General features: G+C 38.3%; 1 pseudogene; it reads left to right on the top strand.

The window, feature by feature from the left end:
• The first annotated feature begins 2,290 nt into the window (after window positions 1-2,290).
• LOC133744999 (subtilisin-like protease SBT3.6) lies at window positions 2,291-23,759 on the top strand (annotated as a pseudogene).
• Window positions 23,760-24,465: the final 706 nt, after the last annotated feature.

Genomic DNA, 24,465 nt, shown 5'->3' with positions numbered 1-24,465 from the left:
ATTTGGATGGCACAGTAGAACGTCACAAAGCTCGTCTTGTGGCTAAAGGATTTCATCAACAACAAGGTATTGATTATGAAGAAACCTTTAGTCCTGTGATTAAACCTGCCACTATTCGTATTGTGTTATGTCTTGCTGTGTCTAGAGGATGGTCACTTCGTCAATTGGATGTAAAGAATGTCTTTCTTCATGGCTTTCTCAAAGAGGATGTATATATGACTCAACCACCAGGGTTCATTGATCCATCTCGGCCATCTCACATTTGCAAACTCAACAAGGCACTTTACGGTCTCAAGCAAGCTCCACGTGCTTGGTTTCACCGCATGACCTCTTTTCTATTGTTGGTTGGTTTTGTTCAAAGTTTGGCTGACCCTTCTTTTTTCATTTTTCGCCATGGGGTGCACACTATTTATTTTTTGCTGTTTGTTGATGATATTGTGGTTACGGGCAGTGACGATCGGCTTCTCCAATGATTCATTGATGCATTGGGTCATGGTTTTGATATTAAGGACCTTGGTCCTCTGCATTATTTTCTTGGTTTACAGGTCTCCTCCCACAATAATGGCCTTCACATCAGCCAGCTCAAGTATGCTCATGATCTACTTGCGAAACATGATATGCTGCTTAGTCAACCGGTTAGCACACCCATGTCAGCCAAGGCCATCCTCACTGCCACTAAAGGAGACTCTCTTGCCAATCCCACAACATTCCGGGAAATTGTTGGCTCCCTCCAATATTTGACCATCACTCGCCCTGACATTGCGTTTGCAGTCAACTCCATCTCTCAGTTCATGAGTCAGCCCCGCACACCACATCTGGTTGCTGCCAAACGCATTCTTCGCTACATCAAAGGCACTCTTGATCGTGGCTTGTTTTTCAGTCGACAACATCAACCTACTCATCTTGCTGCCTATTCAGATGGTGATTGGGCTGGTTGTCCTGATTCTCGCCGCTCTACCTCTGGCTATCTTTGCTATCTCGGTACTAATTAACCTGATCTCTTGGTGTTCCAAAAAGCAGCCTACCATTGCTCGCTCCAGCGCCGAGTCTGAATACTGGTCTATTTCTCATGCCAGTGCAGAGACCACTTGGTTAGCCTTCCTTCTTTATGAACTGGGTGCTCGGATACAATTTTCTATTCTTTTACATTGTGATAACCTTAGTGCAACATACATGGCTTCAAATCCGGTTTTCCATGCCCGCACTAAGCATATTGAACTTGATTATCACTACGTACGTGAGAAGGTGGCTCTTGGTAGTCATCGCGTTTGCTTTATACCATCCGTGGATCAGCCAGCCGACCTTCTTACCAAACCACTTCATAAGCACCGTCATGCTCTTCTTACTCACAAACTTGTCCGTCCAGGGCCGTCCAGTTTGAGGGGGGATGTTAGAGAGAATAACTCATTGGCTGCAATCAAGCCATAACTTAGCATCAGTTTATGATTCACTGTATATTTGTTGTAAATGCATAACAGTTTCCGATTTGCTCTACATATGTTGTAATTGCAATTTAATCTCTCTGTAACAGTAGCATTTGTGCTGCTATATAACTTGTATAATTGTAGGATTAAATACTGTTTACTCCCTATATTTATAGGGTTTCATCGTTTCAGTCCCTGACCTTTGAATTTCACCTGAAAAGTCCCTGAACTCTCAATTTTCTTCCAATTGGTCCCTGCCGTCAAAATTTTCTGTTAAAGTTGCTGAAAATGTCTATCATGCCCTCACTTACTTTTTTTTTTTTCTCTCTTTTATTTCTTTTTTTCACTTCACCTCTTGAAGGTCTGTGGATTGGAACCATCTTGATGAGGAGATGAACAAAAGGAGGCGAGAGAGCCGGAAGAAGAAGAGGTAAAAAGCAAAAAAAAAAAAAAAAAAAAAAAAAAGAGTAAGAGATTTTTTTTTTTTTTAAGTAATTGAGGGTATAATAGACTTTTTAGGAGTGACGGATGCTTGACGGCAGGGACCAATTGGGAGGAAATTGGGAGTTCAGGACTTTTTAAGTGAAATTCGAAGGTCAGAGACTAAAACGATGAAACCCTATAAATATAGGGAGTAAGCAGTATCTAACCCATAATTGTAATAAGAAAGGTAATGAAAATCACTTTCTACAAAAACTTATCTACATATATACAAGCTCAATGTCCCAAACATAGCATTTCATCATATGTACGATCTCACTCTCTGGGTTACAGAGATGGATAATAATGGGCTCCCTTTGGAAGGAAAACAAGGGCAACAAGGCTTTACTATTAGTGATAGCCAGTGTTCGATCTGTTAGTTCTCAATGGCCACAACACCCTCATTGCACCAGTACATTGACGCCGAAAGCAGTCGAGTAAGTTCCTTGGAAACTTGAAATATAGTTCCCGGCCTCTTGACTCTGTCAAGTGTAGATGCCTAACTGTAATTCTTGTCTATGTGAATGTGATAATTAGCTTCACATCGTTTATATGGGTAAAAAGCAGCATGAAGATCCTGAGCTTGTAACTAGTTTACATAATGAGATTCTGGCGTCAATTGTTGGGAGGTATGCTATAAATGTACCTCAAAGAAGAGTGTGAAAAAATCATTTAGTGTTTAAGGATAATAGAATTGAGAGAGAATTGTAGAGAGAGATGTGTATTATTATTGAGAATAGGAGCCCTATATATAGGGATTACAAAGTACTAGTTCTAATGTTACAAGGAATACCAATCCGTGTAGGATTGGGAAATCTAGAACCTTCTCTCCTATTGCTACTCCTAGTTTGATAAGGCACACTAAACTTGATTTTCCTTCAACACTCCCCCTTGTGCCGCTCAAACTTGGTGGTGACGCTTCATCCATTGCCTCGTTAAAAACCTTGCCAGGTAACAAAAACCCTGTGGGATAAAAATAACCCTGGTCGAAGGACAAAAAGAGCACAACACGTCCTTCACTCTTCGAGATCGAACATGTAGACATCATAACTCCCCCTGATGTCGATATCTCCCCCTGATTGCTACAATCGTGGGAGTTCGGATAACTTTCTCAATCCGATGCTCTTCACATGTTTCTCGAAGGTGGATTTAGGTAACGACTTAGTGAATAAGTCCGCTACATTATCCTCTGATCGGATTTGATTCACTTCAATCTTTAGAAGTGATTGTTGTTGCTGATTATAAAAGAACTTGGGCGATATATGCTTGGTGTTGTTGCCTTTGATGAAACCTAACTTCATTTGTTCAATACAAGCTGCATTATCCTCATAAATGCATGTAGGTTCATCTGTGGTAGACTTCAAACCACAACTTCCTTGAATATGTCGAATCACAGATCTTAGCCATATACATTCACGAACGGCTTCATGTAGAGCAATAATCTCTGCATGATTCGAGGAAGTAGCAACAAGGGTCTGTTTTGTAGACCTCCAAGATATCGCAGTGCTTCCCATGGTAAAGACATAACCAGTTTGGGAGCGACCTTTGTGAGGGTCAGAGAGGTACCCTGCATCAGCAAATCCCATCAAAACATCATTGTCGTTTTGATGGAGGGGAGTAGGGTGAGGCCGGCCACCCTTGGTGTTGGTGGCGGCGTCGGCGGCAATATGGCCGGCGACTTTGTCATGGTGGACGGTGGCTCCATGCCTAATGGGGTCCGATCCCATTCTTCCGTCATTCCTCTTCTCTCTGTAGGGATAAAATAGGCCCATATCAATCGTACCTCTTAGGTATCGAAAGATTGTCTTTACACCAATCCAATGGCGGCGTGTTGGCGCAGAGCTATGTCGAGCTAACAAGTTCACTGCGAATGAGATATCCGGTCTTGTGCATTGAGCTAAGTACAATAATGCGCCTATTGCACTGAAATAGGGCACTTCGGCCTCTAATGGTTCTTCGTCCTCATCCTTTGGACGAAGCGGATCTTTTCCGGGCTCAAGACTACGACCAATCATGGGAGTACTCACAGGCTTTGCTTTATCTTCATTAAAGCGCCTTAGGATTTTCTGAGTATATGCAGACTGATGGATCAAAATCCCATCACTACGGTGCTCGAGTTCTACACCGAGACAAAACCGTGTTTTCCCAAGATCTTTCATCTCAAATTCGGATTTCAAGTATTTAGCAGTTTCCTTCAACTCATCTAGAGTTCCAATTAGGTTCATGTCATCGACATAAACTGCTACGATTGCAAATCCAGAACTTGTTCTATTAATGAACACGCATGGGCATATTTTGTTGTTAATATATCCCTTCCCAATCAAGTAGTCACTTAGACGGTTATACCACATCCGTCCGGATTGTTTTAATCCATATAGTGAGCGTTTTAACCTTATTGAAAACGCGCTCCGTGGTTTAGAGCCACTTGATTTGGGTAATTGAAGTCCATCTGGAACCTTCATATATATCTCTGAATCTAGATCCCCATAGAGATATGCTGTAACCACATCCATAAGCTGCATGTCAAGTTTTTCGGAAACTACCAAACTGACAAGGTAGCGGAACGTTATAACGTCCATTACGGGAGAATATGTCTCCTCGTAGTCGATTCCAGGGCGTTGTGAGAAACCTTGCGCCATGAGGCGGGCTTTATATCTTACCACCTCATTTTTCTCATTACGCTATCTAACAAAGACCCATTTATGGCCAACAGGCTTTACACTTGGGGGTGTCTGTGTTACAGGCCCAAATACCTGTCTCTTTGTTAGTGAATCCAATTCAACCCGGATCGCATCTTTCCATTTAGGCCAATCTGCTCTTCGTTGACATTCTTCAACAGAGCGAGTGATAGGAGCATTTTAATGTGATATTTTAATAGTTAATTCCTCACATTTTGCTTAGTTAATTCCTTAACGAATCGATTTTTAATTCAATTTTTATTTTTAGGTACATTGGAGTAGATGATGATGAAATAAGTGTTAGGTCCATAAAATGATGGAGAAAAATGGAAATGCACTAAAAAGGTCAACTTTACACATTTTCCTACTCCGGCTAGGAGAAACCAAGCCAAGCAAGGAAGAAGGAGCGACCACCTGACCAAATGAACTTCAAATGAGCTGAAACCTTCCAGATCCATTCTAGACATCCTAAGAAACATTTCTTATGAAGAGTGCAAGAGCCAAACAGAAGTGGAAGGCCTTCAAACAGTCAGCCCAATGTTCTGCAGAAGCAAAACTGGAAAACTGGACCTGTAAGGAGTCCAGCAGAAATTCCGGCCCAAACACATGGAGATAAATTCTGAAAATTTTACAGAATGATCTACACTCATGATGGATCATTTCATATGAAGAAGTCACGGGCAAAATCTGAAGTCTTGGTGGAGAATTAATTGAAGGAAAAATGAGTAGAAAGTGACTCAAACCTAACAAATTCCATTAGTGTTTAAATATTCAAACCTAATAAATTCCATTAATGTTTAAATGCTCAAACCTAACATATCATCATTTGTTTAAATCCAAATAGTTTTGCTTGGTAGCCTATAAATAGAGGCTACAACAAAGAAGAAAGACATTCCTTCATCCATTCCATTTTCTTTGTCTCTCCATTTCCTTTCCATTTTCCTTTCCATCCTCTAGTTTCAAGTTTAGTCATCTCCACGAGTTCAAGCAAGGCCAAAGAAGAAGAAGAGAAGCCGTGAGCACTTCCATCCATAGCCATCCTTGAAGCTTGCTTTCGAGTTTCAAGAATCCACAACGTGAATCATCCATCTCATCTTCATCCACGGTGTAATCCTATTCTCCTTTGTAACCTTTGCTTTGAATTTCGTTGGTTATGAACTAGTTGACATATATGTTTGAACAAAGTATTATTTCTGGAATTTTTATGATTAATTGAGAATTTTCAGATTCATATATTGTGATTCGAGAGTTGCTTATGTGGGTTTGTTTAATTAAATTTGCGTTATAGATAACTTTTGTATTTTAATCTTATGTGGTTGCAAACACTTAGGGTTTCGATATGAATGGTGCTAGGTTTAAGAACATGAAATCGACTTTTCGTTTTGTGTAAACTTGAATCAAAGTAGTAAAGGTTTTGTACAAAGATCGAATTTAATTAAAGAGAATTGCAATTAGGTGGACTTTTCCATACTAAGTTGTACACTTGAGTTGATAGCCTTTCTCTATGTGTAATGCGTTAAACATGACATGATTGACTAGCTTTCTAGGGTTTGATTGCATGTTTGATAGGATTAATCTAGGTGCTTTCGCTTAGGTTAATTAGCATTGAAAAGTAAAAAATGGGAATTCATTTGCTTTCGAATGTTTCACATGATCAACTCCTTTCTCATGACTTAGATGAACAATATTAGGGTTTGAATCAATTTTAATCATAAGTTTCGGTTTTGATCTTTGTTCCTTCATTCCATTCGTATTTTTATGTTTTTGCATTTTAATTGTTTTTGTTAACTTAGTTTCATTTTCAAAAAAAACCAAAAACAAAATCCCCCCTTTTCGTGTAAAATGTTTATATTTTGTGAATACATTTGTGAATATTATACTTTGTTTTAATTTTAATTGTTTAATTGTTTGACAATGACAGGTGTACCCTCAATCCCCGGAATAGAACGATCCCTACTTATTCTATACTAACAACTACATTTTGCAGGGTTAAATTGCGCGCTTGCTTTTAGCGTATCAATTTTTGGCGCCGTTGCCGGGGACTGAAAAATCACTTGTTTTTGTTTATAATTGTTGTATATAAACTGTTTGATACTTAGTTTAAATTAACTAGGTTGTTTTTTTTTATTGTTGAATACGAATTTAATTGTAGGTTGTAAATTAAAGAAGGAATAGGTGAAGTCGTGTTTATTAATATTGGCCTAAACCCCTTATTGGTACCTAGTTCAGGTCCCTTAAGGTTGATGGCGGCCTTTATTAACATTCATTGAACTGTCTAACACACTTAGGACCTTTTACATCCTAGTAAGAATATCCTATGTGAGATGGTGTCTAGGAAGGGGACAACGTTCATGACGGGTTTTTGAATCCAGAAGTGCTTATAAATGGGCTTAGCTCATGCCAAAATGGATTTTTCCTCTCGTGTTCGTCCTCCCCTACCTGGCCATTTCAGTAAGGTTGCCCAACGGATGTAGGAGGGACTTTGTGTCTAGGCGACTATACTTGGGCCGCATGTCCACTTGATTTACCGCTTGGAATTAGATTTGATATCAATAATATTTATGACAAAAGAAAATGTAACAAAATGTTGTGATACACTAAGGTAAAAAAAAAAAAAAAAAAAAAAAAAAAAACATTTGTGTAAATATTTTTCATGTTTTTTTTTTTACTCACTTGTGTACCTAACTTGTGTCTTGTGTACAAAATACTTGTTAATTATACTTGTAGTTTGTAATTCATAGTTACTTGTTTATTTATTTATTTATTTTTTTTTGTATTTCTTTGTTAATATTAAGTTACTAACTTTATTTAATGTAGGTACCGTCTGGCTGCAAGACGTAAAATACAAGCGCTGCTTGGGAGGCAACCCAATTCAGAATATAATCAGATTTGCTTTCTCTTCCCCTTTTACTCCTCCATTTTCTTTTTGTTTTAGTAGTTATTTTCGTAAATTCCATCCCTATATGCTTACTTATTTCATTGCATGCTTTTAATTGATTACATTGAGGATAATGCAATATTTAAGTGTGGGGGAAGGGATTTATATTTTTGTCTTTCATTTTGAATCCTATAAATATTTTTGTCTTTCATTTTGAGTCCTATATTTTAAAAAATAATAATAATAATAATAAAAAATAAAAAATAAAAAAAATAAAAAATAAAAAATAAAAAAATAATAAAATAAAATGCATTCATTCAGTCTTATTAAATTCAGCTTTTTACAAAAAAAAAAAAACAAAAATAAATAAATAAAAAAATAATAATAAAATAAATAAAAAAAAAAATATCTCCCAAATTGTATATTTTGTATTTCTTAGTTAATTATAGTTACTAACTTTCTAATTTCTATTCTGTCTGGCTGAAAGACGTTAAACTCAAGCGCTGCTTGGGAGGCAACCCAATTCAGAAGTAGCTGTGAAGGAGTCTACCTACACAGATTTGCTTTCTCTTTCCCTATCTCTTTTTATTTTTTAATTTTTTCTCTTTTGTTTTTATTTTAGGATTTATTTTCATAAATGTCTTCTATCTATGCTTATTTGTTTCATTGCATGCTTATGATTGATTACATTGAGGACAATGCAATATTTAAGTGTGGGGGAAGGGATTTATATTTGAGTCTTTTATTTTGAGTCAGATATATTGGAAAATACAAAAAAATCGAAAAATGTCAAAAATTAAAAAAATTTCGTTGATTTTATTTATTGAGTCTTAGTCCTTTGTTTTTATTTTTGAGTCATAGGATGCCCTTTTAACTGTCTAGGATGAGCTTATATCTCTGAAATTAAGGCTAAAAGAGGATCACAAGATTGGGATAATATTTGATGATATTCTTTGGTTAATTATGATTTATGAAAAGCATATGAATGTGTAGTAGATATGGTGCATGCGTAACTTTGGTACAGAATATGAACATGTGGATGATAAGTTATGATTCATAATAACCCTTGTGAGAATTTGAGCCATGTGCCCTTTCTTTGTTGAGTGATTAATGGAAAAAAAAATGAATTATACTCTTATTTTCTTGGTGATGATTCTGTTGATCTCATTATTCTTTCATCTTGATTGATTACATGCCATAGATTAAGTTTAATGGACTAGAGAATGCTAGAATTCGCTCTTGTGCTTGTTAAGACGTTTTGTCAATACATGGCCCTGATTCTGGAAAGGATAGAGGCACCTAGGAACTACCACCATTGCCAAATAAGCCTGTGTCCCTATTTGTGCCCGTCGTGGGACCCCCTTAGATAAACCCCTTTGAGCCTACATTAAGCCTTTTCTTTCATCACCCTAAAAATCCTTAACCCCTGAACCTTAGTATAGTTATAATCCTACCCTTTGTTCTAAAAACTTAGTGGAGCTATCTTTTGAGACTTACTACATGATGGTGACAAGGATTAAGAAGAGGTGAAAATTCAAGTGTGGGGGTAGACTTGTCCATAAAAAAAAATAAAAAAATAAAAATAAAAAAATATAAAAAAAAAAGAATGTTTATGGATTTTAGTCCCCCATACTTGGTGAGTTTGGAGATTGTTTTGAATTGAAGGCCCACTATCGAAAAATTTGGTCTTTGTCCAATTCACTAGAATCAAAGGGAGTTTAGAATGAAGATGAAGACATTAAGCCCTTTTATAAAGCCTCATGAGTATGACGTTATGCCTTGGTGGATTTCTAGAAGTCTCTCTACATCAACATGAGCTCTGCTAGGTTTTTAGGATACTTTGTTAAAATTCCTTACCCTTTCATTTCTTAAAACCTTGAGCCTTAGCCCCATTACAACCTTTGAGAAGACCTTCTTGATCCTTAAGATGGGACAGCCTTTGATGTGGAGATGAGTTACAAGAGTTGAACATATGGCTTGGGTCCATTCGTGCAAGTAGTTGATATCTTTCATGAGATCTTTTAAAAAAAAAAAAAAAATTATATTCACAAAGTGCTTTTTGTTTCTTATATATGTGAGCTATTTGATTGCCTCAAAATATTTTCTCTCACATATAATTGAGTGATTATAAGCTTTTAAGCATGAGCCTTGAATCTTAGAGAAGAAAGAGTGATATATCCATGTGAGGTTTGAATCATGACTTGTTTGAAATATGTTGAGCTCCACTCACCACCATTGTTTACTCCCAAGTCTTACATGCTTATATGTGGATTATATTTTGTAATTACCTCTTGAATATCTTGATGATGTGATTCTTGGTTAAGTGCTAATCTTGGTGTCTTGAAAGTATGAGATTTCTGAGACAATATGTTAAAGGGCAATAGAGGTCTTTGTGATGTCAACATCATGGTCTTTGTCTTTGAATTTACTCTTTTATGTGTGACGTTTTTTTTTTTTTTTTTTTTTTTTTTTCTTTGTGTTTTGCTTTGTGTTTTACGTTTTTGGTTTCTTTGAGTCTTTGTGTTTTTGTTTCCATACTTAGTCAATTTTTTCGTTGGTTTCTTTGTTTTGTGTCATAGTCTTTTTGGTTTGTTAGTTTTTGATTTTGCTAAGGGACTAGCAAAAGCTAAGTGTGGGGGAATTTGATAGGAGCATTTTAATGTGATATTTTAATAGTTAATTCCTCACATTTTGCTTAGTTAATTCCTTAACGAATCGATTTTTAATTCAATTTTTATTTTTAGGTACATTGGAGTAGATGATGATGAAATAAGTGTTAGGTCCATAAAATGATGGAGAAAAATGGAAATGCACTAAAAATGTCAACTTTACACATTTTCCTACTCCGGCTAGGAGAAACCAAGCCAAGCAAGGAAGAAGGAGCGACCACCTGACCAAATGAACTTCAAATGAGCTGAAACCTTCCAGATCCATTCTAGACATCCTAAGAAACATTTCTTATGAAGAGTGCAAGAGCCAAACAGAAGTGGAAGGCCTTCAAACAGTCAGCCCAATGTTCTGCAGAAGCAAAACTGGAAAACTGGACCTGTAAGGAGTCCAGCAGAAATTCCGGCCCAAACACATGGAGATAAATTCTGAAAATTTTACAGAATGATCTACACTCATGATGGATCATTTCATATGAAGAAGTCACGGGCAAAATCTGAAGTCTTGGTGGAGAATTAATTGAAGGAAAAATGAGTAGAAAGTGACTCAAACCTAACAAATTCCATTAGTGTTTAAATATTCAAACCTAATAAATTCCATTAATGTTTAAATGCTCAAACCTAACATATCATCATTTGTTTAAATCCAAATAGTTTTGCTTGGTAGCCTATAAATAGAGGCTACAACAAAGAAGAAAGACATTCCTTCATCCATTCCATTTTCTTTGTCTCTCCATTTCCTTTCCATTTTCCTTTCCATCCTCTAGTTTCAAGTTTAGTCATCTCCACGAGTTCAAGCAAGGCCAAAGAAGAAGAAGAGAAGCCGTGAGCACTTCCATCCATAGCCATCCTTGAAGCTTGCTTTCGAGTTTCAAGAATCCACAACGTGAATCATCCATCTCATCTTCATCCACGGTGTAATCCTATTCTCCTTTGTAACCTTTGCTTTGAATTTCGTTGGTTATGAACTAGTTGACATATATGTTTGAACAAAGTATTATTTCTGGAATTTTTATGATTAATTGAGAATTTTCAGATTCATATATTGTGATTCGAGAGTTGCTTATGTGGGTTTGTTTAATTAAATTTGCGTTATAGATAACTTTTGTATTTTAATCTTATGTGGTTGCAAACACTTAGGGTTTCGATATGAATGGTGCTAGGTTTAAGAACATGAAATCGACTTTTCGTTTTGTGTAAACTTGAATCAAAGTAGTAAAGGTTTTGTACAAAGATCGAATTTAATTAAAGAGAATTGCAATTAGGTGGACTTTTCCATACTAAGTTGTACACTTGAGTTGATAGCCTTTCTCTATGTGTAATGCGTTAAACATGACATGATTGACTAGCTTTCTAGGGTTTGATTGCATGTTTGATAGGATTAATCTAGGTGCTTTCGCTTAGGTTAATTAGCATTGAAAAGTAAAAAATGGGAATTCATTTGCTTTCGAATGTTTCACATGATCAACTCCTTTCTCATGACTTAGATGAACAATATTAGGGTTTGAATCAATTTTAATCATAAGTTTCGGTTTTGATCTTTGTTCCTTCATTCCATTCGTATTTTTATGTTTTTGCATTTTAATTGTTTTTGTTAACTTAGTTTCATTTTCAAAAAAAACCAAAAACAAAATCCCCCCTTTTCGTGTAAAATGTTTATATTTTGTGAATACATTTGTGAATATTATACTTTGTTTTAATTTTAATTGTTTAATTGTTTGACAATGACAGGTGTACCCTCAATCCCCGGAATAGAACGATCCCTACTTATTCTATACTAACAACTACATTTTGCAGGGTTAAATTGCGCGCTTGCTTTTAGCGTATCAGCGAGGTTCGATATCATCATATTCTATGATTCCTTTTGCAACATGATATGCAAACGCATCATCAATTACCATAGAATTTCTATCCATCATCTCATGTACACTAGTGTAATTTATGGAGATCTCTCTATTCTCTGGAGTTGGTTCTGACATTGGAGCGTCCCCCAATGATGTCTCTCGGACATAACCATAATCCGGAATATTCTCATGAGATAGATTATTCACATCGATGATTAATGGATTATTTTGTGCCAAACTCGCTTTCTTTCTTGGGCGAGAATCCATCGAACCTATAGGCCTCCCGCGCTTCCTGGCAGGAGCCATGGGCCTAGCCACAACGTCACCATCACTGTGAGAGGGGACGTTGGCGCCATGCTCAAATCCTCTTGAGTTAGCGTCATGTCCTCTAGTTTTAGGGACATCAATCCTTGCAGGCACATTTGCAGCAGGTATGTGTGATCTCGTCACTTAAGCGATATCAGAAAACGTATCAGGCATCGATTCTGCTACGTTCTGAAGATCGAGAATTCTCCGCACTTCAGTTTCGGACTGTGCGGTTCGGGGATCAAGATGAGACAGAGTGGGGACAGACCACGACAATTCCTGTCGTTCCTGTTGAACATTTATGTTCTTATCTCCCCCTAACGACGGGAAGACTGTCTCATCGAAGTGACAATCCGCAAATATAGCGGTAAAGAGATCGCCTGTCAAGGGTTCTATATAGCGGATAATCGTTGGAGAATCATATCCAACATAAATGCCTAATCGTCGTTGAGGACCCATTTTGGTGCGCTGTGGCGGCGCAATAGGCACATATACTGCACACCCAAATATGCGTAAGTGTTAGACATTAGGCCCATACCCAGTTACCATCTGGGACGCAGAAAATGGTGGAGTGGCAGTGGGCCTCAGACGAATAAGCACAGCTGCATGCAATATTGCATAGCCCCAAGCAGAAATAGGGAGATTGGTGCGCATTACCAATGCCCTAGCGACCATTTGTAGTCGTTTAATGGCGGCTTCCGCAAGACCATTTTGGGTGTGAACATGAGGAACAGGATGTTCAACATCAATCCCAATGGGTATGCAATAATCATCAAAAGTCTTTGATGTAAACTCTCCAGCATTGTCTAATCTTATAGACTTAATAGGATGAGCAGGGTGGTGAGCCCTTAACTTAATGATTTGTGCTAGGAGTTTAGCAAATGCAGCGTTCCTTGTGGACAATAGCATGACATGTGACCAGCGTGTCGATGCATCAACCAACACCATAAAATATCGAAATGGTCCGCATAGTGGTTGGATAGGTCCACAAATATCACCTTGGATTCTTTGCAAGAATGGTATATTTTCTTTAGTGTCCTTTGCATAGGATGGTCTCGATCCTAACTTTGCTAAAGAGCAGGCTTTGCAGAACGAATAATGGGCTTTAGGAATAACCAATGAGGATTTTGGTTCAGCCATGAAGTCACAATTGACTTTAGAAGTAGAAATTAGAGTCAGGGGAGCAGAGGTGGCGTCAAAGCCACCCTTGAGCCGCAGGGGGATGGCGGCGCCGGCTAGTGGTGGCCGGTCTTGAAAGGGGAAGGCGCCGTGAGGCGCAGGTGCTCCTCCTTGATCCAAATTTCGAGTTTTACTTCCTTTCGTTCTGAAAAAGGGATGTCCGTGTGAAGTCTTTAATATATGGATCATCATGTCACGACCTGGGTGTCCCAAACGGTCGTGCCAAAGCCTATATGTGTCGGAATCCCATAAATCATCTCTCATGACATGGTTGGAGTCAATGACTCGAATAGTGGTTGCATACAACCCACTAGAGCGACACATAAGTTTCTCTAAGACTCGTTTATGTCCGTAGTCATTAGAGGTGATGCAAAGGAACTCTTGTCCATTCTCACAATGTGTTTCCACATGAAAACCATTGGCTCTTACATCTTTGAAGCTAATAAAGTCGAAAAAGATATCCAAGACATGAGATAAAAGAAATCGACACTTTATTAATAATAGCCAATGATTACATCAAAGTTTCTTGACCAAAATCTAATCCAACATAAAAATCAAACCGTAGACAAATCGTAGTCACTCAATCCGTTCGGTAATTTCAATTTAGTTGTGACCAGGTAAGGTAAGGCGAGATTTTGGTGGAGCGTTGCTCACTTTTAAAACCGTTCTCTCAGATCAAACCTTGCCTAGACATCACAAGTACTCTTGAGTACGCCTAGAGGGAAAAAGTGAATACAATAAGTCATTTTATTGATTTAAGGCATAATTGCCATTTACATAATTCTTGGAAAAGACTATAAATAAAAATCTGCGGCATTTTATCTGCATCGCCAGATTTAAAGTCTTTGTGAACTCGATGTCTTGATCACCATGATGCGACTACCTTCGTAGGTACATTGCAAATTCAGGTCCATTGATCAGACGTTCCATATCAGAAATAGACACCATAAAGAGGATTCTCCCTTGATTGAGGCGCATTGGCGCAATATGCATAGTCCCTAGGGCTGGTGGCGTTGGAAAGTGGTGCCCATGGCCAACGTTGGCTCCATGGTGTCCAACCCTATGTCCCTCAAAATCACGCCTCCTACGGTCGTGTGATTGTCGCCTTGAGCGATTACCTTCTTGAGCATTCCGATCGTATGGATCATGACGTCGATGGAGACTTTCTCTAGCCATAGGACGATGCTCTTGATAGCTATCTTGAAGCCTATCAAATCTTCTTTGCACAAGTTCATTGCCATGTCTTTCAGTAGTGGCCATAGCTTCAATAAGCTGTTGAAAACTTGTGATCCGTCTTGCATTTACATGAGTCCGGAGTAAGTCAGAGGACCTCATAGCATAGACGGGGAAGGTATTGAGGGTTTTCTCAATCAATTGGTCTTCTGTGATTGTTTTTCCACAGAGACGCATCATTGCTCTGATGCTGAAAGCTTCCGAATAAAATTGCATGACAGTGTCAAATTCAGAGAAGCGAAGATCTTTCCATTCTGCTACTGTATTCGGAAGTATGGAGTCACGAACATTGCCATATCGTTCGCGAAGCGCATGCCAAAGCTTTATGGCGCTATCCTCATTTATGAACTCAAACTGTAGGTCACTATCCATGTGACGTTTCATGAAGGCAAGTGCCTTGGAATTATCTTTCTCAGTTTGAGGGTCTGGAGCTGTTTCAATAGGACAAAGCTCTTGGATTGTATGCAATAAATCACGGGCAATAAGGTGGATCTCGACATCAGTGACCCATGTTAAGTACCTTTTGCCTGCATAATCCAATGGAACAAAATCGAGTTTGTTCATGTTTGACATCCAGAAAGATGAAACAAGAACAAGTTAGTTTCGGAGTCAATGCTTCCACGAAAACTAATATAAATAAGATTTCCGAGCTATGCTACCAAGAAATCGATTTCCAAGAATAATTGGATTAGACCGAAACAATGATGTTTGAATGGTCAAAATAGATGCTCACGAACGCTCTTAGTCCGTAGCATACGAACGCTCTTAGTTCGTTAAATCGATGCTTACGGACGCTCTTAGTCCGAAGTCTTACGAACGCTCTTAGTTCGTTAATTGCGTGAATCCCCACGATTCCGCTTTTCAATGATCGAACCCACGTTATAAGAAATGTGGGATGTAGAAGAATGGAGGTTTTCAAGTCCCCGAGAAAAGAAGAAGAAATATAAATTTCAAATTTTTAGGAACTTCAAAACTTACTCTTTTGGATACTTACTTGTTGGTTTTGGATCACGCGCGTGTTGATGCAGGCGTGATGGAGCGAAGCAATCTGAGTAGCAGCGTGCAGCAGCAAGTTATATGTGCAGCAGGGGCTGCAGGATGAAGCTGGGCCGAGAGGTGCAGTAAGGCTGCAGGGGTGGCAGCTGCTAGACGCAAAGCTGCAGGCGCATGGGCGCGCAGGAGGTAGCAGCCGGCGCAACAGGTGCTGCAGGGAGCAGCATACGTGCGGCAGAGCTGTAGGGGGCAGCAGGCAGCGACGCAGGGGCGTGTGGCTGCAGGAGCAGCTCGCAGGACAGCGGGGGCTGCTGTGCAAGGTTGCAGGCGCAATGGCGCTCGGAGCAGCAGTGTGCGCAGGGGCGCACGAGGGGCAGGCTGCAGCGATGCTAGCACGGGCTAGGGGCTGCGGCAGTTTTGGCGATATGAAATTCTTTTCGGGTTTTGGCTTTTTGGCTTTTGTGGTTTAGGGCTCGTGCTGATAACGTGTTTAAGGATAATAGAATTGAGAGAGAATTGTAGAGAGAGATGTGTATTATTATTGAGAATAGGAGCCCTATATATAGGGATTACAAAGTACTAGTTCTAATGTTACAAGGAATACCAATCCGTGTAGGATTGGGAAATCTAGAACCTTCTCTCCTATTGCTACTCCTAGTTTGATAAGGCACACTAAACTTGATTTTCCTTCAACATTTAGAATTTAATCAAATAAGAGTACTTGGTTTTCCTATTTTGTGTCTTGAAGTCATGAAAACAGAGTTTATGATTTCTATGTGACATAACGAAATGTTCCGTCAAGCACACTGAAATGATTGATGACATGTATGGTTGGTTACACATCCTTATATGCTGCAGCAAAGAAGCAGCTATTGAATCAATGTTCTATAGCTACAAGCATGGCTTCTCCTGCTTCGCAGCAAAGCTTACAGAATCTCAAGCCAAGGAGATTGCAGATACTTTTACATTGGATGCGTAAGCCTCATAGGGCATGCCATTTTTCTATCAATGTATAATGATTGGAATTCCTTCTGTTCTATCTAATTAGAGTTATCTGGTGTTGTTCATGTCATGCCCAATAGCTTTCCTAAGCTCCAAACTACAAGGAGTTGAGAGCACCTTGGCCTCTCTTCTCGAGGTCGTTCTCCCACCAATCTCATGCATGACACTGAGATGGGCGAAGGGATTGTCATTGGTGTGCTTGACACAGGAATATGACCAGAATCAAAATTGTTAAATGATAGGGGATTGGACTAATCCCTACCCAGTGGAAGGGTAAATGCGAATCCGGAGAGCGAGTTAATGCAACAACAGACTGCAACAGAAAAATTATAGAAGCAAAGTGGTTCGTAGATGGATACGTTGCTGACAAAGAATAACCCTTCAACACCACTGAATATCCGGAATTCTTGTCCCCGAGAGATGCTATGGGACATGGCACACACACATCCACAATTGCAGCTGGTTCCTTTGTGGCCAATGCAAGTTACAAAGGCCTCGGACTAGGATTAGCCCACGGTGGGGGTGCACCCCGCGCTCATTTGGCTGTGTACAAGGTATGCTGGTTTGCACCAGTTTCAGTGTGTGCTGCTGAAGATATGCTAAAAGCTTTTGATGAAGCCATACATGATAGGGTTGGTGTGTGGTCACTATCCATTAATTGGGAACTTCATTCCTACGTTTGCAGATGTTGATAATCGTGATGCAATTGCCACGGGCTCATTCCATGCAGTGGCCAAGGGTATAACTGTTGTATGCGCTGCAGATAATACCGGACCTTCTCCTCAGACAGTTGGGATTGTAGCACCATGGATCATAACTGTAGCAGCAAGTGCTACATCTGCTGTGAGAAGGACAGGTGGACTTGGGGTGATTGTTGCAAAGCATTCGAATAATCGCTTGACTCCATGCAGCAATGACTTCCCATATGTTATAGTAGACTATGAACTTGGGACGCAGATATTGTTTTACATTCATTCCACCAGGTACATACGTCATTTCTAGAATCATCATTTTCTTTGTCAAGCATGTGAAGCTTAGGTTGTTCTCTGTGGTTCACAGATCTCCTGTAGTAAAATTGAGCCCTTCTAAGACACTAGTGGGGAAGCTTGTATCATCCAAAGTAGTCTACTTCTCTTCCCGGGGGCCTAATCCTGTTGCTCCAGCCATTTTGAAGGTACATTGTCCTACAACATTAGACCTGTAAAATAATCAGACTGACATTTAAACTTAAATTATTTATTAGTTTCGAGTCAACTAATATATGGCTGTGTGTTGAGACTGCCTGATACAGCCGCAGCTGGTGTGAATATATTAGCAAGCTAGTTCTCCCTTTGATCCTGGAATGGATGGAGGGTTCGCCTTCAGTTAAGGAACATCAATGGCAACTCTCCATATTACAGGCATTGTAGCACTTTTAAAAGCATTCGCCTTGCGTTCAGGAACATCAATGGCAACTCCCCATATTACAGGCATTGTAGCACTTTTTAAAGCATTCACTATGCCAAAAAATGCTTCAGACGACAGACCATATCTGTCGTTTGATGAAGTAAAAATCTGTTGTCTAAGTGGCTGCCGTCTCTAAGCCATTCAGACGACAGATATTCTCCGTCGTTTATAAGCTACTCAGACGACAGATTCAGTTTAAGTTCTGTCGTCTGAAACACCATACAACTACATATTAATGTTGTTGGAAATTCACTTCATCAACGGATTCAAAAATAACTGTCGATGTAGTTAATGTAAGATGACGGAGTTTTTGTTGTTTCTGTCGTTTGATTGAACTAATATTAAGCTTAGTTGATGCTTCTGTCGTCTGATTTGAAGAACAACGACAGTTATATGTTGACTGATTTCGTATGCAACAACATAATTCTGTTGTTTGAAGTTGGTAGAAACAACATATTAACCACCTACTTCTGTTGTCTGAGAGCTCTTTGAACTCTACTTTTCTGTTGTTTGAACGTGGTAGAAACAACATATCAACACCTACTTCTGTTGTCTAAGAGCTATTTGAATTCTACTTTTCTGTTGTTTGAACGTGGTAGAAACAACATATCAATCACCTTCTTCTGTTGTCTGAGAGCTCTTTGAACTCTACTTTTCTGTTGTTTGAACTTGGTAGAAACAACATATCAACCACCTATTTCTGTTGTCTGAGAGCTCTTTGAACTCTACTTTTCTGTTGTTTGAACTTGGTAGAAACAACAGATGATCATTTGTTTCTGTTGTTTCTATTTTCTTGATACAACATAAATTGTGTTGTATTTTCTTGATATAACATAAACCTTCATATATCTGTTGCCTTTCAACCATTTCAACTTCAGTTATTTACAATCATCAAAACCATAAAATTGGACTAAAATCAGCATTGAAAATGATGGCTACGTTTCATTAATTGCATCAACATCATCCAAAATACAATCCATAGTTCCAACTCTAAACCTAGCCAACAGTTACATTATGATCGAGAGAACCAAAAAACCATCTTATCTCGATCATTTACCTAGTGCATCAAGTCAAAAACCTATAAGGTAAAGAAAGAGTAGCTAGATAGAGCAACTGCATGCATAATTTAAGTTCATCAACACTTTCCATCAGTTGTATATAAATGCACAAAAGCAGTTCTAAGTGCTACTCATCTACCTTAAACAGAACCAAAGTTAGAACTGTATAACATGATTTGCCCATTCAGCTCGAACCACATCATGATGCCTTCTCTTCTTTTGAGCATTCTTTTGCAATTTCCTTAAGGCCTTGTTAGTTTGTTCATCAAAGACCGACTTCTTCATTGTTGAAACCATCTGTACATTCACAAATGGAAAGAAACAACGAATGACTTTTAGGAAATATATAACAAAAAAGGCCAACTCAGTTATAGGAAAAAGGAAACAAAACAAGAGTTAATCACCCAAAACAAGAGTTAGAAAAGAGCTTGAACTTGACACCAAAAGGACAGGGTTGAGAGAGAATTACTTTTCAGTATAAAAGAACCAAACAACCTTGGTAATCATAATCTTGTACAACATCATCATCCACTAGCCACCTGATGAAAAAGACAGAAGGCTAAGTATTTAAAATACATCATATCAAAGAACAAAGTCTATATGAAAGATGCAAGCTAATATTCAAAGGCCAATAATATATGCTCATTAAGTATTCAACATGTGGGAAAATAGAAACAACTAAGCTTTCCTACCTAAAATTAGAAAAAAAAAATGGAGAAGATTGAAAAGATAAAGAGCTTGGCCCTTATGGCCAAAAGACTTACATTAAGGAAATTACGGATATCTGCGAAGATAAACATTAAGCTCCTCAAGAACCCCAACCTAGCTAATATCGCTGCCAACTCCTCTAAGCATCAGACACATCAAGATCATCACCTGGAAACAACAACAAACTAATAATGAGATTAACTCAGTAAGTAAACTAGAATGTGCCATACCAGCAAATAATATACATATGTGTGTGTGTGTGTGTGTGTGTATAACAAAATAAGTCATTGGCAAACTAAAGGAACAATGAAAGACTCCCTAAAGCATTTAGCAGTCAGTCTTCCATAACTTACAAACTTCAAAAGACATCAAATCATACTATGAACTTGGTAGGACTTGTTAACTTATCAAACACAAATGAGCCATAAGTCGCCCGTCGACGACACCACAAAAGTGGAACAGTACAAGTGAGGAACTTACATTCACCCGAACAAATACTCACACCCAAAGGCTAGAGCCAGACTCCTATCGTGATCATCGATAGGCCCTCCCACATGTACCAATCAGTCTCCATATGAATATAGAGACACAAGACAGAAGCTCCATATGCCTACCAAGAGCACGACGAACACAAAGCTTTCTAGATAACAAACATTTATACATAAATTAACCTGTTTTCTAATTCTCATAACATAGAGCACAAACCATTTATTCATGTCATTAAACATATATCTGTATATGTATACACTGTGTATGTATATACATCTGCTTAGTTTCACTACCAAACTAGGAGTTTACACAATTGTACACATGCATAAACATCGAACGTATAAACCACAACAAGACAATAACACATATATGTTTATTGTGATCCCAGGAAGAGTCTAGAATTACTTACCTCAATTGAAAAAGTTATACCAGCAACCGGCAGGGCATCCTAAGTTGAGATTTCTCAGCCTAAAGCAAACAAACACTCAAAATGAGACACGAACTAGAACCTTACAATCTGCGTTAAAAGCACCTTAGCAGGACCTATGTCCAAATGAAAAATCTCACTTGCTACACTCATAAACTAAACCCCTTGAAAATTTACAAGATAAAACTAGACAACCTCAAGTATCTACTGTAAAAATATCAAGTCAAAAGAAGAGCAAAAACGTGTCCAAATAATTTTCCAAAAACGACCACTGTTGCTGCCCAGACTTAAAACTGTCACTGTCAATGGATATTCCAAAAACTCCATAGGTTTCAATACCATCTTAAAATTATTGAAATTTAACAAAACCATTTAAGACTCAACAGCTAGAACACGTTAAAAATTTGAGAGCAAAACCATAATTCCATGAACCCAAAGGTTTCCCTTGAAACCGCAACCGAAACAAATCTCTCAACTTAAACAAGCATGGTTCAGATGATTTTCGAATTTTATAAAAATAACTATAAGATATAAATTCTTGAAAATTTGTAAAAATAAACTAAACACAAAGATAAACGTCCCAGAAAAATATGAAGACTGAAATAAATCATTTGGCCTTTCAACTGACGACTGCAAGACGTTTTTTAATTCTGTCGGCAGAAAATCCTGTACCTCTATCCCAAATTGGGACAATCATGTAGACTTCAAAACGGACTGGAATTTTATGAAATTTTAACCAAAGAACGATTAGGACGTCTATTTTTACATATAAAAGTTTCAAGCCAAAATACGAAGTTTTTGTACAGGAACACGAACGCAAAGGTCGTACAGCCCAGTATAAACAGAAAACCCAGATACCCACTTCAGAATCATCAATATCAATCCCAAAACAAACATCCTACAAAGAAACTCGAAGAAATTATTTGAGAAAAAAGCGAGAGAAGTTGGTACCTTTCAGAGTAGAGAACTGTAAGAGTATACTGGAACCAGATATAGCCTGAGCACTTAAGAACAGCAAAAGAAGACTATGCAAGGAAGAAAAGCCATAGATCGAAGTCAGTGATGCTCGATGGGTGATTGAGCATCAGAGCACATTGATAAAGCTCGGTTTCTTTTTTCTTCTTTTCTTCTACTCTGATACCTGGGTTTGAGTAAATGAACGGGGTGAATTCTAAAGTGAATTTGGCGATATTCCATGGTGGGAAATTGAAACTCAGAGAGGGAAGTTTTGGAGAACCCGGGAAAGTGAAAATTTAGGTTTCTCTTTCAATTTTGCTGCAAAGTGCCGTGATTTGGGAGACTGATATATATACTTCTATATTATTCTTCTCTATATCTAGGTTTCAGCGAATCGAACCTAGGACCTTACCAAACTCAGAGGCGCCTTAGTTTAGCTGATTGGGTGGCCATGCTCTTCCCCGTGTTTTGGATAAAATCTAGAACGTCCTAAGTGTGATACAAGGACGCATTTTAAAAATGATGTCATTGTATCCAAAACCCATGTGTCCCTAATTTAGGTTTCTGTAGTAGTGAGTTCAGCCAAAAAAAGGTTTTTGTCCACACAAGAAGAAATAATTTCTTCATTTACTCAGACAACAGAATTCTGTTGTCTGAGTTTTCTAAATTACAACAAACTTGAAAAAATTGATCTAGTCTTTTGTCCACACAAGAAGAAATAATTTCTTCATTTACTCAGACAACAGAATTCTGTTGTCTGAGTTTTCTAAATTACAACAAACTTGAAAAAATTGATCTAGTATTGATTTTGATACTATTTAGACAATAGAAATAGTTAAAACTGTCGTCTGAAGACGCTCAAAAAAATCAGACAACAGAAAAAACCTCTTCTGTCGTCTGAGGGGTATGGTCTAAAGCATTTTTTGGCATAGTGATTGCACCCAGATTGGCCTCCTGCCGCAATCAAATCAGCACTAGTAACAACAGGTTCATCTCTAAGACCATTTTAGTTGGCTCCCAAGCGATCATCAATGTCATGAAATTGTATGTAACAATAGGTCCCGAATTATAACAAATTATAAATTTTCGCAGCATGGAAGACTGAACCATTCGGAGAACCTATCTCTTCTGAAGGGTCACTGCAGAAGCTCGCGGATCCATTTGATTATGGAGGAGGACTAGTGAACCCAAACAAGGCAGCAAACCCTGGACTCATATATGACATGGGAACACACATGACTACATAAAATACCTTTGTGCTGTTGGCTACAACACCACAGCTATCTCACAGCTTGTTGGAAAAATCACAGCATGCTCCATTACTTCCATTCTCGATGTGGACTTACCATCCATTACAATATGGAATGGATGGTATCGAATGTTGGTCCTGTCAAGTCGATATATAAAGCACAAATTGACCCTCCTCCAGGCATATATGATAAAGTAATCTGGGGTTCACATCCAAAACCAATTGGCAATGGATGAAGTGGCCCAAACCCTTATAAACAGCAAAGTTATATTTTTCCAATGTGGGAGTTATATTTATACACATTCTTAACACGCCCTCACGTGTGGCGATTTTTCAAGCCATACACGTGGACAAGTTATATTGGGTGACGGTGAGCACGTGTGGCCATCTCTGAAACCAAACACGTGGGTAACCCGCTCTGATACCATGATAAAGTAATCTGGGGTTCACATCCAAAACCAATTGGCAATGGATGAAGTGGCCCAAACCCTTATAAACTCATAAGCAAAGTTATATTTTTCCAATGTGGGAGTTATATTTATACACATTCTCAACAATATATGTAGCTCTAAGACCACCACCCATGAAGTGAACACTATTACTACTTCGGAAGCCTGACGTGGACTGATGGAGTGCATGCTGTGACAAGTCCGATATCTGTTAGAACACAGATTATACAAGCTTATACTGATGACAATTGAAATGAGATCACTTATAGTTAATAATGCAGATAGATAACTGAAATATCTAGATACACAATAAAAATTTGCATTCGAATTTCCAAAGATTAGGTCTACTTCTCTTTTGTAAGCATATTTTATTAATTACAGAATACACATATAAAAAGAAAACAATGGGTATGAACCATATGATTGCAAATGCAAGGTTGCCAGGACCAAAGAAGAACTTAAGCAGAAAAATGTCAATTGTAACCCCAACTTTCCCAAGCTCATCCCACTGCTCACCTCTGTTGTCATCATCTCTCTCCTTGCTTCCTTTTTCAAGCATTATGGGTTTGTACAGGAAGGCCTTTCGTCCCCAACTAATCCTGCTTTTCCTTGAAAAAGAATAGTCCCACTAATCAAAGGCAAAAGCATCACTTCATGAGTTGTGGGCTGGGAATCTCACAGCAGGGCTTTTGTAAAAGGCATAAACGTGGTTTTAGGGACCTACATCAATACAGTGCAACACTACAATCATTCGTCTTCACTTTTAAGTAAAAACATAAATACAAAGCCAAAAACTCATATCAGTGTGCATATATATATCCATATAAATACACATAAACATACATGTCCTGAATATCAGATCAAAATATCAACAACAGAAACTTTTGTAATTTGTAGGTAAAATCCTTGAAAATTAGAAAATAGACTTTGCTAGATGAATAAGAATATGGCCATCACTTCATTTCCACCAGTCCACTAATGTTATGCTTGCCACTAGGA

This window comes from Rosa rugosa, chromosome 4 (assembly GCF_958449725.1).
Source record: "Rosa rugosa chromosome 4, drRosRugo1.1, whole genome shotgun sequence".
Taxonomy (NCBI): domain Eukaryota; kingdom Viridiplantae; phylum Streptophyta; class Magnoliopsida; order Rosales; family Rosaceae; genus Rosa; species Rosa rugosa.
The sequence above is the reverse complement of the archived record's forward strand: the minus strand, read 5'-3'. Positions and strand labels throughout refer to the sequence as shown.